Raw genomic sequence first — 13,951 nt, forward strand, 5'->3', positions numbered from 1 at the left:
GCAAGTCAGTGTCATGGGTTGTGCTGGGCCTCCCGCACAACCCATCGAATGTTTGTTTAGGTAGAGATAAGGTACCCGGCCAGCCGATAGGGGTCATCTCACGCCTCAAAACCACATTTTAGCCAGTAGGCTTTAGACCTTGGGTTATAGAAGACCTCCTGCTCCGCGGATTAGAACAGGGGCCATACAGTCCTACCAGTGCTACGAGTCTGTGTGTGCAATTCCCCGAAATTGTTGTTAAGTCCAGCGACAAGTTAACACATCCTGTAAAGGAAGTGATCAATGGTGAGGGCCTGTTTGCTACAAGAGCACTCCAGGCCGGCCTAATAGATCTAACGATTAATTCTCCAGGTTGACAAACTCTCCCTTATAACTTACGGTACTGTGGCGTGAATGTGAGTGACTGACCTATCCGTGCAAATTATAAGTCCAGTGTATGGAATTGTGCCAAATAAACGTAAGTGCAATTATCTGACGCATCTGTGACCCCTCTATTATTATTATTATTATCAAAGGTAATGACTGATTGGTTATGACAAGTATAACCAAATACTTAGATGGAAGTTGGAAGTTAATGGAATTCATTAAATCATCATTTATCAAGTACACAACGCATTGAATGCCGGAAGCAGAGTGAAATTCTACGTATTGATACACCATAATCTCCTGGGTGAGTAACCAGTGTGAAGGTATCTGAGTTCTACGGTAAGAAAACCACTTTCTTGCATTTGAACATAACAATTGGCGCCTGAACAGGGACACAGACCGTGGATAATTGCACAATTGTATTGCCCACACCTACACCATGTCAGCTCGTGCAGCGGCGTTTGAGGAAGCACGTGACCTCGGGCTGGAGGGGGCTGAGGCGGTTGCATACATGGAGAAGGCTGAGGAGAGAGAAGACAAGCAACGTGAGCATGAACAACTCTTAGCCCAGCTAGACTTTCATAAGGAAGAAAAGAAGCTGGAACGAGAAGAGAGACAAAGGGAACGGGAGTTCCAACTGGCCTTAGCGGAAAGGAACCAAAATTCTTCTCCATCAGGAACTCCCACTCAAAACGTCACTTATAGGAAATTTCCCTAGATGCCCACCTTTAAGGAGGGCGAATCCATGGAAATGTACATTTCCCGGTTTGAGCATCTCGCAGAAGCCTACGAGCTTGATGACAGCATTAAGGAATTTTAGTTCCTGAGCCTATTTGATGGGAAAGCTTTAGGGATTCTTCGACGACTAGAGCGTCCTGAAAATAAATTCCCTGACATAAAGTCTACACTGCTGCGGGCATATGGGCTGACTACTGAGCAGGCCAGGCTGCACAGTTCCGGGAACGTTTAAGGAACTATGCGGCTCAGTGGATGAGTAAGGATGAAACCCCCAAGTCCATGGAAGGGGTTATAGACTTAATGGTGCGCACGCAGTTTGAAAGGTCTTGTCCTCCTGAACTTATGGCTCAAACCAGGGCCAATGGAGTTAAGACGTCGAAGGAAATGGCAAGCAAAGTAGACGCTCATTTCAGCGTGTGGCTGTCTTCAAGCTAGGTCATTGCACTGCTCTTGGCGGCCATACAGGTAAAAAGAAGACCTTTGATCGCATCAGTGCAGCGTTCTTCTGGCCAAGGACGGGCCAGGAGATCGCAAGGCTAGTCCGCTCTTGTGATGTTTGCCAGAAAACCAGTGATCGAGGGCGAGTCCCACCTGCACCACTACAGCCCCTTCCACTGATCTCCGAACCCTTTGAGAGGGTGGCGGTGGACATTGTGGGGCCGATAAACCCAAGAGCGAGCGATGGGGCATAGTATATTCTCACCTTGGGTGACTCTAGCACGAAGTGGCCCGAGGCTGTGCCTTTGAGGAACATTGAGGCCACAACTGTTTGAATCAGCTGCTTGTGCAATTAACCAGTCCGTTCACATATATTTATATTTGGGTTTTAAGTAACGAAACCCAAACGGTAGTTCCTTTGTTTTATTATAAAAAGTTGTATATATAATTCCTGAGTGTAGATCGACCATAAGTCTCACTGTCTAGGAGTGAATGAGAAAGGGACAGCGTTTATGTATTATAAACGTTAGGTCACGTCCTTACGATATAAGTTGATGTGAGTGACTGACTGTGAGGACCTCGCAGTGCGGGTTTACAGAAATGCTGAGCTATGGGTCTCGCCCTCTTGGGAGAGTTGCCCGCTCACGTGTCCAACTCATGTCTTACTCATAGACAGTGGAAAGTTACAGGGGGTGAATCTGAATATAATATCAGATGTATTGACCCATTTATATAATACGTTCTGTTGATGAGACAGGGGCCTATTACATCGCTCAGTCACCTACCACCCGAGCTCCGTGAGGCCTAAATAACTCACAGAGTACAGTACATCCTAGACAACCCTAACCATGTTATAAACAGATATGTAGACACTAAGCTGGGGATTCTACTACTGTAGGGGTATTAGCTACTACAGGGGACCTAGACTTTAGTGTCGTAAGGGTTAGGATGTTATGAACAATGTTGAATTTGGATGATACTGCCCTGTAATAACAGAACAGGAACATAATTGCCAGAATTAACAATATAGTGGGAATTGTAAGGCTTGGTAGTGCAAATTCCCGTGATAGGTAAAATGGCAAGTTATTTTTCAAATCAGCAAAATGTGTCTCGTTCAAGAAAGCAAAAACTTTTAATTTCTCTGATACTATTTGAATATCCTTAATAGTGAAATTCATTATAGGAAGTGGAATTAATGCAGACTTGAGTTTTCGATTTAAAGCAAAATGCTGATGAGTAGGCAAGGTCCGTAATGTGCTGCAAGTGATTTCACAGTAATCAGGAGCCTTGTAATGCCCTTTCACGACTAGCTGCTTAACACCATTTTGGCATTTTAAAATGACAGTAGTGAGATTTGGAAAGAATAAATACTGCACATTGTGAAGATGAGCATGGAACACAGTCTTTAGACTAACTGGCCTATAACTGCATTGCGCTAGCGCTGTGCGTACATTTGGTTGTGTGACTGCCAATTCACATATTCCCTCTGCAGCAGGAATAAATGCAAACATGTAGGCTAGACATACGTGTAGGTGTAGATAAGACGACTTACACCGTAACAGTACCTCAGAATCCTCTATTGACAACAAAGAATATTCTTCATCTACTAAGAAAAGTTCTTTAGGCCTATCTAGGGTATACAGTGTGTCGTTCACAAACCAGGGGAAGGGTTCTAAATGCCATGCATTAAACTCATGTTGCCCTCGCATAGGAATGTGGATCAGAATTGCATTGTGCGTGAGGGTTGACTCCAACAGTGGGTAATAATATTGAACCTCATTGTCATTGAAAATAGGAGTTAAATGATACTGCAACTTGGCTATTTTTAAAGCTTCAAGAAGCGTCTGCATAGGCACAAGCTTCGCGTTCACACGTCCTATCCCGGCATCTACAATGCTGTCTATTAGTTCATTTTTAGAGGTTACAATTTTATGAACTGAAATTTCAGCAGCATGCAAATATTCTGTGAAGTAAAGAAGCCATTCTAATGTCGGGATTGCTTTCCGTAACCTAGTAACAATCCTCGAAACATGGTTAGACTCCACTTTGATTGCATTAACCTTTGATTCTAGAGCAGTAATCGCGTGAAAGGTTTAAGAAATAACACGATTCTGTTGAGATACAGCCTGAACGACAACGTTCATTCGGTCCCCCAATTTAGCTACATCATCGGCCTTTGCCGTGCCAAACAAAGCGTTTTGGATGAGACCCACAAAATTAAAGAGACCCCTTTTTCGTCGTGCCTGAGAATGCACTTCTTGAGCAAGATTCGCTTGAGACGTAGGTAGATTTTTCCCAACATGGACGAGAACCTCGCGAAGGTTCTGGAGACGAAAGTGTAGAAGGTCTATAGTTTGTGAAACTATTGTCGAATTCTTCGAATCTGTGCTGAGACCATGAAGGATGTCCAATGCTGATTGTAGTTGGCCGTCGACGTTTTCCATCTGACGCGAAAGTTGGAGTAGTGGCTGTAGTTCATACTTGATGTTCACCACGTCCTCAACTATGAGAACGAGTCCGAGAGGTGCCACAAGCGCACCTGGTTTGAGGACTGATGTGGACATTTCCGTCAACACAACGGTGCCACAACAGAGTAGAAGCAACACACTGACGATCCAAGCCATTCTGTAAGGAATTACAAACGAGTTCATTTGGGACATTTTGCTTCTGGACAGTCTGTAAGGATGTATCAATCACATCATCATCAACTGGAGGTTATACATTTATCTGGGTCTTCTTCAGACGATCCGCGTGCACGACATCTGCGATCTGTGCATTAGGCTTCCAAATTTTGAATTTGTTGCCTGCTTCTTTTGAGATTATGCGGAATGGACCAGAAAATGTTGCCGAAAATTTGGAGTTCCTTTCAGGTTCTCTTAACCTAACAGCGTCCCCAACGTTTAATGCGACAGGTTTAGCATGTTTATGTTGTTTGATGATCATTTCGGCGCGTGACGCCGCTAGCTGTGATCGTACTTGGTTATGAATATCTGTAAAGACATGAATTTGCTTTGCCGCGAAATCATCCGTATTATATACCGGGTATGGCGCATCTGTAAGGATGTCGTAAGGCGGACGTTTATCTGTACCATAGACAATGTAGTAGGGTGTTTTGCCCGTAGAGCTATTAACTGACCCATTTATAGACGCTGCAACCTGGGGTAACCAATCCTCCCATGAGTATTGAAAACCACTAACAATTGGATGCAGTATTTCAAGGATTTTACGATTGGTTCTTTCAACAAGGCCATTAGCCTGTGGATGATAAGCTGTCACAAAAGTTTGTTTAATGCCATATTGTGTATAATATATGCTCTACTAACTGATTCTTGAACACTGTTCCATTGTCAGAGAGCAGTACTTTAGGCGTAGTATATGGACATATAAGATTCATCACTTATGCACAGGCTACTGCTTCGGCCGTTTTGCTTTTTAGTGGGACCAAGACCACGAACCTTGAAAAATGATCCACACACACTAAGACGTAACGTGATCCCTGATGACTCATTGGGAGTTGTAACAAGTCAATAGCGACTGTGTCAAACGGACGGTCTGGTTGTAGGATATTGTAGAATCGGGGCTGGTGATCCTGTTGAATCTTTATGTTGAGCACACGCCAAACAATTAGCGATGTGTAATTCTATGTCTTTCTTCATAGTGTTCCAGAAATACTTCTTTCGTAAATCCGCTAAGCATTTATCACGACCTTGGTGACCTACCTGTGGGACATCGTGGAACAATGTCATTACTGCTTTGCGCAACGTGTCAGGTACGACTATTTGAGACACATTACCCTCAGGAGATTTTCTCGTCCTATTGAGTATGTTATGTCGTAATTCAAACTGACTTAAGGGAAGAAATAACTTGGGGAGTTTAACATCTTCACCCGATTCGAGAGCAAAAATAACAGCTGACCAATATGGGTCGCGTCGTTGCTCATCTTCCAGTTGCGAAAGAGTGAATGTTGATACAGGCATGACTGGTGCTATATTTCTTGACAGAGCGTCGGAGACAACATTCGCCCTCCCAGGTAAATACCTAAATTCGGGGTCAAACTCTTGAATTGTCATATACCAGCGTGCTAATCTGCCTGATAAGTTTCTGCCATGGAACAGTTCGGTGACTGCCGCATGATCAGTAAAAACAGTTATCTTGTAGCCAAAGATAATGTCTTTGAACTTCTTAAGTGCCCACACAACGGCTAACGTTTCTAAATGCGTCACCGAATAACGTGTTTCAGCATCGATTAGTTTGCGACTTGCAAATGCTATCACTCTAAACTTCCTCCGCGTATCCTCTTGCATGAGCACTGCTCCGACTCCAATTCCGGAAGCGTCAGTACAGAGAGTGAAAGGTTGAGTGTAGTCTGGGAATGCTGGAACCGGGGCATTGGTTAGCGCTGTCTTCAACGCCGTAAAACTTTCTTCGTGTTCAGCATCCCATATAAACATTGCATCTTTTTTTGAGCAACCTCGTTAGGGGCGATGCTAATGTTGCAGAGTTCTTGATAAAGGAACGATAATAACCAGATAAACCGAGAAAGCTACGCACATGATCATTTGAGGTAGGACGCGGGAACTGAGATACAGCTTTGACTTTATCATTAACTGTAGTTATGCCCTCACCGTCAACTACATGACCAAGGAAATGGATTCTGGATTTTAAAAACTCGCACTTCGAGAGTTTTATTTTGAGGCCTGCTGTGGAAAGTTTGGCCAAAACTTCACGCAGTTTAATCAGATGGGAATCGACGTCCTTACTGACTACTATTAGATCATCCAAATAAGCGCAGACTGTGTTACCAATTAGTCCGGCAAACAGGGTGTTGATCATTCTTTGAAATGTTAGTGGGGCATTTCTGAGACCAAATGGCATTCGTAGAAACTCAAAGTGGCCTATAGGCGTGCTAAATGCCGTGATTTCTCGTGATTTCTCATCGAGTGGTATTTGCCAATACCCACTAAGCAAATCTAAGTTGCTAAATACCGCATTATCCTTGCCTGAGGATTGCAATATGTCGCTCAAGATAGGCACAGGGTACCTATCAGGGATCGTTTGATCATTGACGCGCCTGAAATCTATGACAGGGCGCCATCCACCATCCTTTTTCGGGACGAGGAATAATGGGCTATTAAAGGGGGATTTTGAGTGTCCAATAACATTCTCATCTAACATACCCTGTACCATATCTTGCACTACAGCGCGCTGGCAACGAGGTAGTCTATAAGCTGGCACGTAAATAGGGTTGGTTCCCTCCCTTAACGCTATATGATGGGATGTTAAATCTGTCTGACCTAGAGTTTCCCCTGGCAAGGCTACTATATGTCTATAGTCGGCAAGCAGCTCTAAAAGGCGGTCTTGCCCTGTGGATGATCGATTACCTAAACATGTGGCGCTATTTGATCTATCCTGGCCAGTCGAGTCTGTTGGCATTTCGCAACAATACCTCGAATTGGGAATTTAGTAGGTTGCACTTCGACATTGTTGTGATATACTAGAAAATCACATAACTAACATCCTTTCTTTAAGATTCGTTGAACGCCTGTTCGATTTAGAATCAGTACGTCGGTCAAACCACCAGGGCGTATAGTGCTCAGGGTAGATTCACATGACAACCCTTTTACCTTGCATGTTTCCGAGAGACACACAACATCTGTGCCCGTGTACACGTTGGGTAGTTCGACAGTTGCTTTGGTGATTTCCTCATTTTGGTAATGGAGAGTACTCTTCAACACTGCTGGTACGATCGTCCAACTCTTGCTGCTGTAATCACGCTGGGAAAGTGTGTGGTTGAGGTCACGAGGTATCTCTGACGCATGATCCGCCTTCCTCTTAATAGGATTGGTAGACAACACTTTCGTCCTAGCGGTGAGCATTGGTTCAGAATGACTCATTGCTGTGTAGGAAACACCTTTAAACGTAACACTATTATTACGTGGATGAACGTCTATCATGTTCTTTCGAAGAGTTGGTAGACCAAGTAACCCGTCGGCTGGCAAATTAAACTGCTGGACGATATAGAAGTCCGCGTAGAAGGGAGAACCACGTCTTGAGAATCTGAGTGGTAATGTCACCATCCCTTTGATGATCAGCTGAGTACCTGAAACTCCTTCGAGCTCAGCGTTACTAGGCCTCCATTTGAAGTTGCGGTGAGGGAATTTACGTTGTAACTCATGATATGATGCCAAGGCCAATACATTAGCGCAAGCACCTGTGTCTATATCAAGAGCCAATCTGGTATTATCCACTCTCACCGGCACTGACAACACTTCCACTTTGCTAAGCGCCGCTACTAACGAGGCCGCTATAGAAGTGCTGTGAGGAGGGGTGGGATTACCCTATCTATCCCTCTCCTTGTTGTGGTGTGCGCTGGTCTTCCCCCGATGACTTGTCCTGGGGACGTTTCTGCTTGCGTCTATACAACACCTCCGTTTCACTAAGGTCCACTCCCCTAGCCTTTATTAATACATCGCACTCATGTGAATTATGAGATGTCGATTTGTGAAGAGCGCACCATTTGTGCACTTTCTGGGTCAGAGGAGGTGCTGGTTTGGCTCCCTCACTGTTTGACCTTGAGAATGGCTTTGCACCGGGAGTGGCCTTAAAATTTGCACTATTACCTCGGAGCTGAAAACAATCTTCCATTACGTGGCCACGTTTATTACAATGTGCGCATCGTAACGATGTTTTCTGTTTATATGTCAGGCGGGGAGGAGCAATCGGAGCTAGCTGTGTCGTATATGGAGTTTGGGAGTGAGGCATCTGCCCCATCTGAGGCAGCTGGGGTTGTGGTGACGTCACTGAGAGCTGCGCCAGTAAGGGGCCCTTAGCCTGGGGACAGAGCTTGTTTGCTTATTCCACCATATCCAAGGGTGGTTCATACTGTACTTCCTGTGCCCGGCTATATAAGGGACGACGGACGGAAAGGAGAAAACTTATTAGTTCTATCAATGTTTCCACATTGTCCGCTGGCATATCACCCCGTGCGTTGTACCAGTCTGAGGACCGGAAGGTCGCTTGCATATCCTGGCGAACCTCGCCTGCAATGTCGACAGCGTCGACAGGCGTTTCATTTCGTATACCTGGAGTACAGCAATCCAACCATCTGAATATCCATTGCAGCTGGCCCAGCTATGACCTACCCCCAAAAATCCCAATTAACGTTCGCTTGAACTTTTCATAGTCAGGGCTTTGCAAACCAAACACATTCAAACGACTGCCGGCATAGGAACCCTGCGTTATATGGGAACGTACATATGCTTTTTTTTCCTCGTCAGTCGTTATGTAACTAGTGCGCATGCTATCTTCACATGCACGAATAAAATGTGCGACCCTATAATCGTCTTGTCCAGTGAAATTTCGAACATAGTCGCCACGCTGCATGATATTAATAACATTATCAGATTTAGGTGCGGTAGTAGTACTGGTGTGAGGGTTAGAGGACGCCATTGTAGTGTTAGTATTAAGCAAGTTAGTATTCTTACTCTTAACAGAAGGCTGGGTTAATAAGGTTGTTACCGATTTAGAAACAGACGCACTATCACCTGTAACAGAGGTAACTGCTTTTGTATACTAGATGAAGTACTCTATTGATTACCAGATCGTAGGGTACGACGGTTTAAGTCGTCAAATGATTCGTCTATAACTTTCTCACTACTTCCTACCGACTCATTTAACTGTGTTCCCGACTCAAAATCTATGTCAGTCTGGGCTTGATCATCGACGAGTTGGTTATAAGCATACAGTTGCGCTAGGCGTTCAATTTCATCCACATTAGACATGGGAAACTTAGAAATTATCTATTAGCCCCCTTGGGTCAATGAATACTTAACTGTAAACAGATCACTTGCCTCTCATTTACAAGACAAATGAATATGAATTGTAGTTAATTATTAAACTATCAATAAGAAGACAGACACTTATAAACCACTGTAAATTATAGGATTTCAATACATTTATCTTACATTCGACACTTTATCATTGAAATAATCCTATCCGACGAACCTATCGGTGTGAAGATATCTCTCGAACGTGTTCATGTGTGTAGAATTATGTAATTTAAATACCTATTTATACAGGGTAGTACGTCTGTATAGAAGATGTGATCCTTCAAGAGTTCTGAGTCGAGTGGGTGGAGTGTGGACGGGGCCTCTTCCTAGTGATGCTCGCGGTGCTCCCGGTTTCCTTGGCAACCATGAGGCGCTTCTTCCTTGGTGAGAGACGGGTCCACTGCAACTATGGGAGTTTCTCCAAAGGCGATCAGAAACTGCTGATGATTGGTTATCACTCTGGTCGTTGCTGGGTCACTAGCGAAACTGCCGTGTGCCAAGTCTTCATAGTCTACGTATATACGGAGATCTTGTATGATGACACCGGAACTTCGTAATTAACGCTGACGACACAACAAAACTGTTCAGCTGCTTGTGAAATAGCAATTGTTAGTCCAGGTTATGAAACCTTTCTTCAACACTGCAACACTGTAACTAGAAAATGCTGAGTGGGATCTATTTCAACCGGCTCAATCTGGATATGTACCAACAGGCTGTAATATATATATATATTACGAATTCTGCACGTATTTGTATGTGACAGCACTCACTAAATATCGTCTCAATACGGGATATAGTTTTAAACACTCGGATTATGTAACGCGTCACTGCTGTGTGTTTTCTGTTTTTCACACAGACGGATGATAAGACTACCAGTTTGAAGAATCCGTACACACCGCTTGCCACCTATATGAATCGGCTGCTTGTGCAATTAACCAGTCCGTTCACATATATTTATATTTGGGTTTTAAGTATCGAAACCCAAACGGTAGTTCCTTTGTTTTATTATAAAAGGTTGTATATATAATTCCTGAGTGTAGATCAACTGTAAGTCTCACTGTCTAGGAGTGAATGAGAAAGGGAAGGCGTTTATGTATTATAAACGTTAGGTCACGTCCTTACGATATAAGTTGATGTGAGCGACTGACTGTGAAGACCTCGCAGTGCGGGTTTAAAGAAATGCTGAGCTATAGGTCTCGCCCTCTTGGGAGAGTTGCCCGCTCACGTGTCCAACTCATGTCTTACTCATAGACAGTGGAAAGTTACAGGGGGTGAATCTGAATATAATATCAGATGTATTGACCCATTTATATAATTATGTTCTGTTGATGAGACAGGGGCCTATTACATGTTGCAGAAGCCATGTTGGAAATCTTCTGTCGGGTCGGTATCCCCAAACAAGTCCTCAGTGACAGGGGGACCCAGTTTACTTCTGCCATGATGGAGGAGTTGTTGGGGCTGTTATCGGTATAGGGGCTAAAGACAAAACCCTATCACCTGATGTGTAGCGGACTCTGTGAGAGGTTTAATGGGACGCTGAAGAAAATGCTCAGGAGGATGGCAGCCGAACAACCTGAGGAGTGGCCGCGCTACATTACCCCACTTCTTTTCGCGTACCAAGAGGTGCCACAGAGGTCACTCAAGGTGTCTCCCTTCGAGCTTATGTATGGCAGGTCCGTCCGGGGACCTCTACAGGTTCTTCGGGAACTGTGGGATAATGAGGAACCAAATCCGGAAGTCAAGACCACTTATACATACGTCATTGACTAAGCTGATCGTCTCCAAGGAACCTGTCAACTGGCAAAGCAAGAGCTGATAAAGGCTCAAGAGGTCCAGAAGACTTACTATGACAAGAAGGCCAAGCTTCGTTGTTTCTAGCCAGGTGACCAGTGCCTGGTTCTGTTGCCGACGATGCGCAATAAGTTACTAGCTCAGTGGAAAGGGCCATTCGACTTTGCAGAGCGTGTCTCGGATCTGACTTACATCGTCCAGGTGAGATCTCGATGAAAGAAGTTCCACATCAACATGCTGAAGAAGTACTTCCCGTCACCGATTGGGGGTATAGTCTCCACTGAGGAAGACAGGGACGAGCCTTCCCAATGTGATCCAGGGGTAACTTGTGCTGCCACAGTGATGGGCCTGTCACTGCACACTCCCGCCAGAGTGAGACTTTCAGGGACGTTGAGGTGAACGGAAATGTATCAGCAGAGGAACGAGATGCCATCGGCTCTCTGTTGCATCGCTACAAGGACATCTTCTCTGATAAGCCAGGAGTTGCCCGGGTCGACTGTCACACTATTGAACTAACCAGTCCTATCCCTATCCTATACCTATGCGACTACTGGACACTGTCAAACAAGAAATTGAGGAAATGGAAGCAGTAGGAATCATCGAGAAATCATCGTTTCTATACTGTAGTCCTATGGTAGTCGTCCGAAAAAAGGGTGGGGGTGTCAGGATTTGTGGGGATTATAGGAGAGTAAATGCTATTACCCAGGTGGATGCTGAGCCTATGTGTGATCAGAAAACTATTTTTTCAAGAGTAGCTGGTTCCAAGTTATTTACCAAACTTGACCTGACCAAGGGGTTCTTCCAAATCCCACTGGACCCGAAGAGTCGGCAGATTACAGCCTTTGGTATGCTAGGGGGCCTCTACCAGTAAAGAGTCCTTCCCTTTAGCCTCACAAACTCCCCTGCCATCTTCAACCGCATTATGAGGCAAGTCCTAAACGGCATCAAGGGAGTTGAGGCATTTGTGGATGATTTGTTAATCCATTCAGCAACATTTGAGGAAGACCTGGAACTCTTATAGGAGGTGTTCCGGAGATTCCAACAAAAAAACATGACCGTGAAACCAAGCAAGTGCGAGATCGGTCGGGCCGCAGTACAGTTCCTCGGACACACTGTCGGCGGAGGACGCTGCACCTGCCAGAATGAAAAGATAAAAAAGGTCCAAGATGCACCACGGCCCACTACAAAAAAACAAGTGAGGTCATTTCTGGGCCTCGTAGGGTACTACCGGAACTTCATCCCAAACTTTGCCGTGGTGGCTCTCCCTTTATCCGACCTGCTCAAGAAACATGCATCTAACAAGGTGCAATGGGGACCTGAACAAGAGGATTCTTTCAGTGCCCTCAAGAACCTGCTATGCAAGCAACCCATCCTTCAACTGGTGAGGAAGGAAGAGCCTGTCATCCTCCGGACCGACGCTTCACAGGACGGGGTTGGCGCAGTGCTACTACAAGAGGCAGACGGCAAGATTTTTCCACTTGCGTATCACAGTCGGAAGTTGAAACCTGCGGAGAGGAATTACAGCACGGTTCAGAAGAAACTTTTGGCAGTGGTGGAAGGCATCAAGAAGTACTGCTACTATCTCTATGGAGGTGAGTTTGTGTTGGAGACAGACCACATGCCGCTCACCAGTCTCCGACCATCTAAGAATGCAAATGCTCTTCTGATGCGGTGGGCTCTGTATCTCCAGCAGTTCAACTTCGTCCTCCGGTACATCAAGGGAAGCCTGAATGTGGGGACTGACCTCCTATCTCGACTTGTAGCGGAACCAGAGTAACTGACTGAGAGGTCACCTTCCCAAATAAGTGTGGAGTTGGTCTAGACTCCAGTCGACTCGAGCCTCCAAGCGTCTGACGGCTCGTCATATATTATGTATTATTCTCACACCTTTCTACACTTGAGAACATAACACAACACCTGTGCCACCTAAACAATGTCTACATACCCTACACCACACAACACGTTGCTGTAATGTAAATATGGCGTGCTTACGCTTAGCATGAACTATTGCTCGGGAATTGTCACCCTCGCCGCGGAGTTTTCCTCCAGCCAGAAAAACTAAAGTAAATGTTGAGGTTTTCCCTCAGTGGCAATAGGCGACTACATTCCGTTGCAGTGTTAGTGTTACACACACACCACAGTGTGAATGTCGAATTGTGTGTCTGGGCTAGGCATTCTCTTGATTGTATACAGGTGCTAAAAATTTATTCTCCAAAGAAAAAATTTTTCTTAGTAGGGGCGATTGTCATGGGTTGCGCTGGGCCTACCGCACAACCCATCCCAGATGTTTGTTTAGGTAGAGATAAGGTACCCGGCCAGCCGATAAGGGTCATCTCACGCCTCAAAACCACATTCTAACCAGTAGGCTTTAGACCTTGGGTTATAGAAGACCTCCTGCTCCGCGGATTTAGAACAGGGGCCATACAGTCCTACCAGTGCTACGAGTCTGTGTGTGCAATTCCCCGAAATTGTTGTTAAGTCCAGCGACAAGTTAACACATCCTGTAAAGGAAGTGATCAATGGTGAGGGCCTGTTTGCTACAAGAGCACTCCAGGCCGGCCTAATAGATCTAACGATTAATTCTCCAGGTTGACAAACTCTCCCTTATAACTTACGGTACAGTGGCGTGAATGTGAGTGACTGACCTATCCGTGTAAATTATAAGTCCAGTGTATGGAATTGTGCCAAGTAAATGTGAATGCAAATATCTGCCCGTATCTGTGACCCCTCTATTATTATTATTATTATCAAAGGTAATGACTGATTGGTTATGACATGTATAACCAAAT

Source organism: Homarus americanus, unplaced genomic scaffold, assembly GCF_018991925.1.
Source record: "Homarus americanus isolate GMGI-L3 unplaced genomic scaffold, GMGI_Hamer_2.0 scaffold57980, whole genome shotgun sequence".
NCBI lineage: Eukaryota > Metazoa > Arthropoda > Malacostraca > Decapoda > Nephropidae > Homarus > Homarus americanus.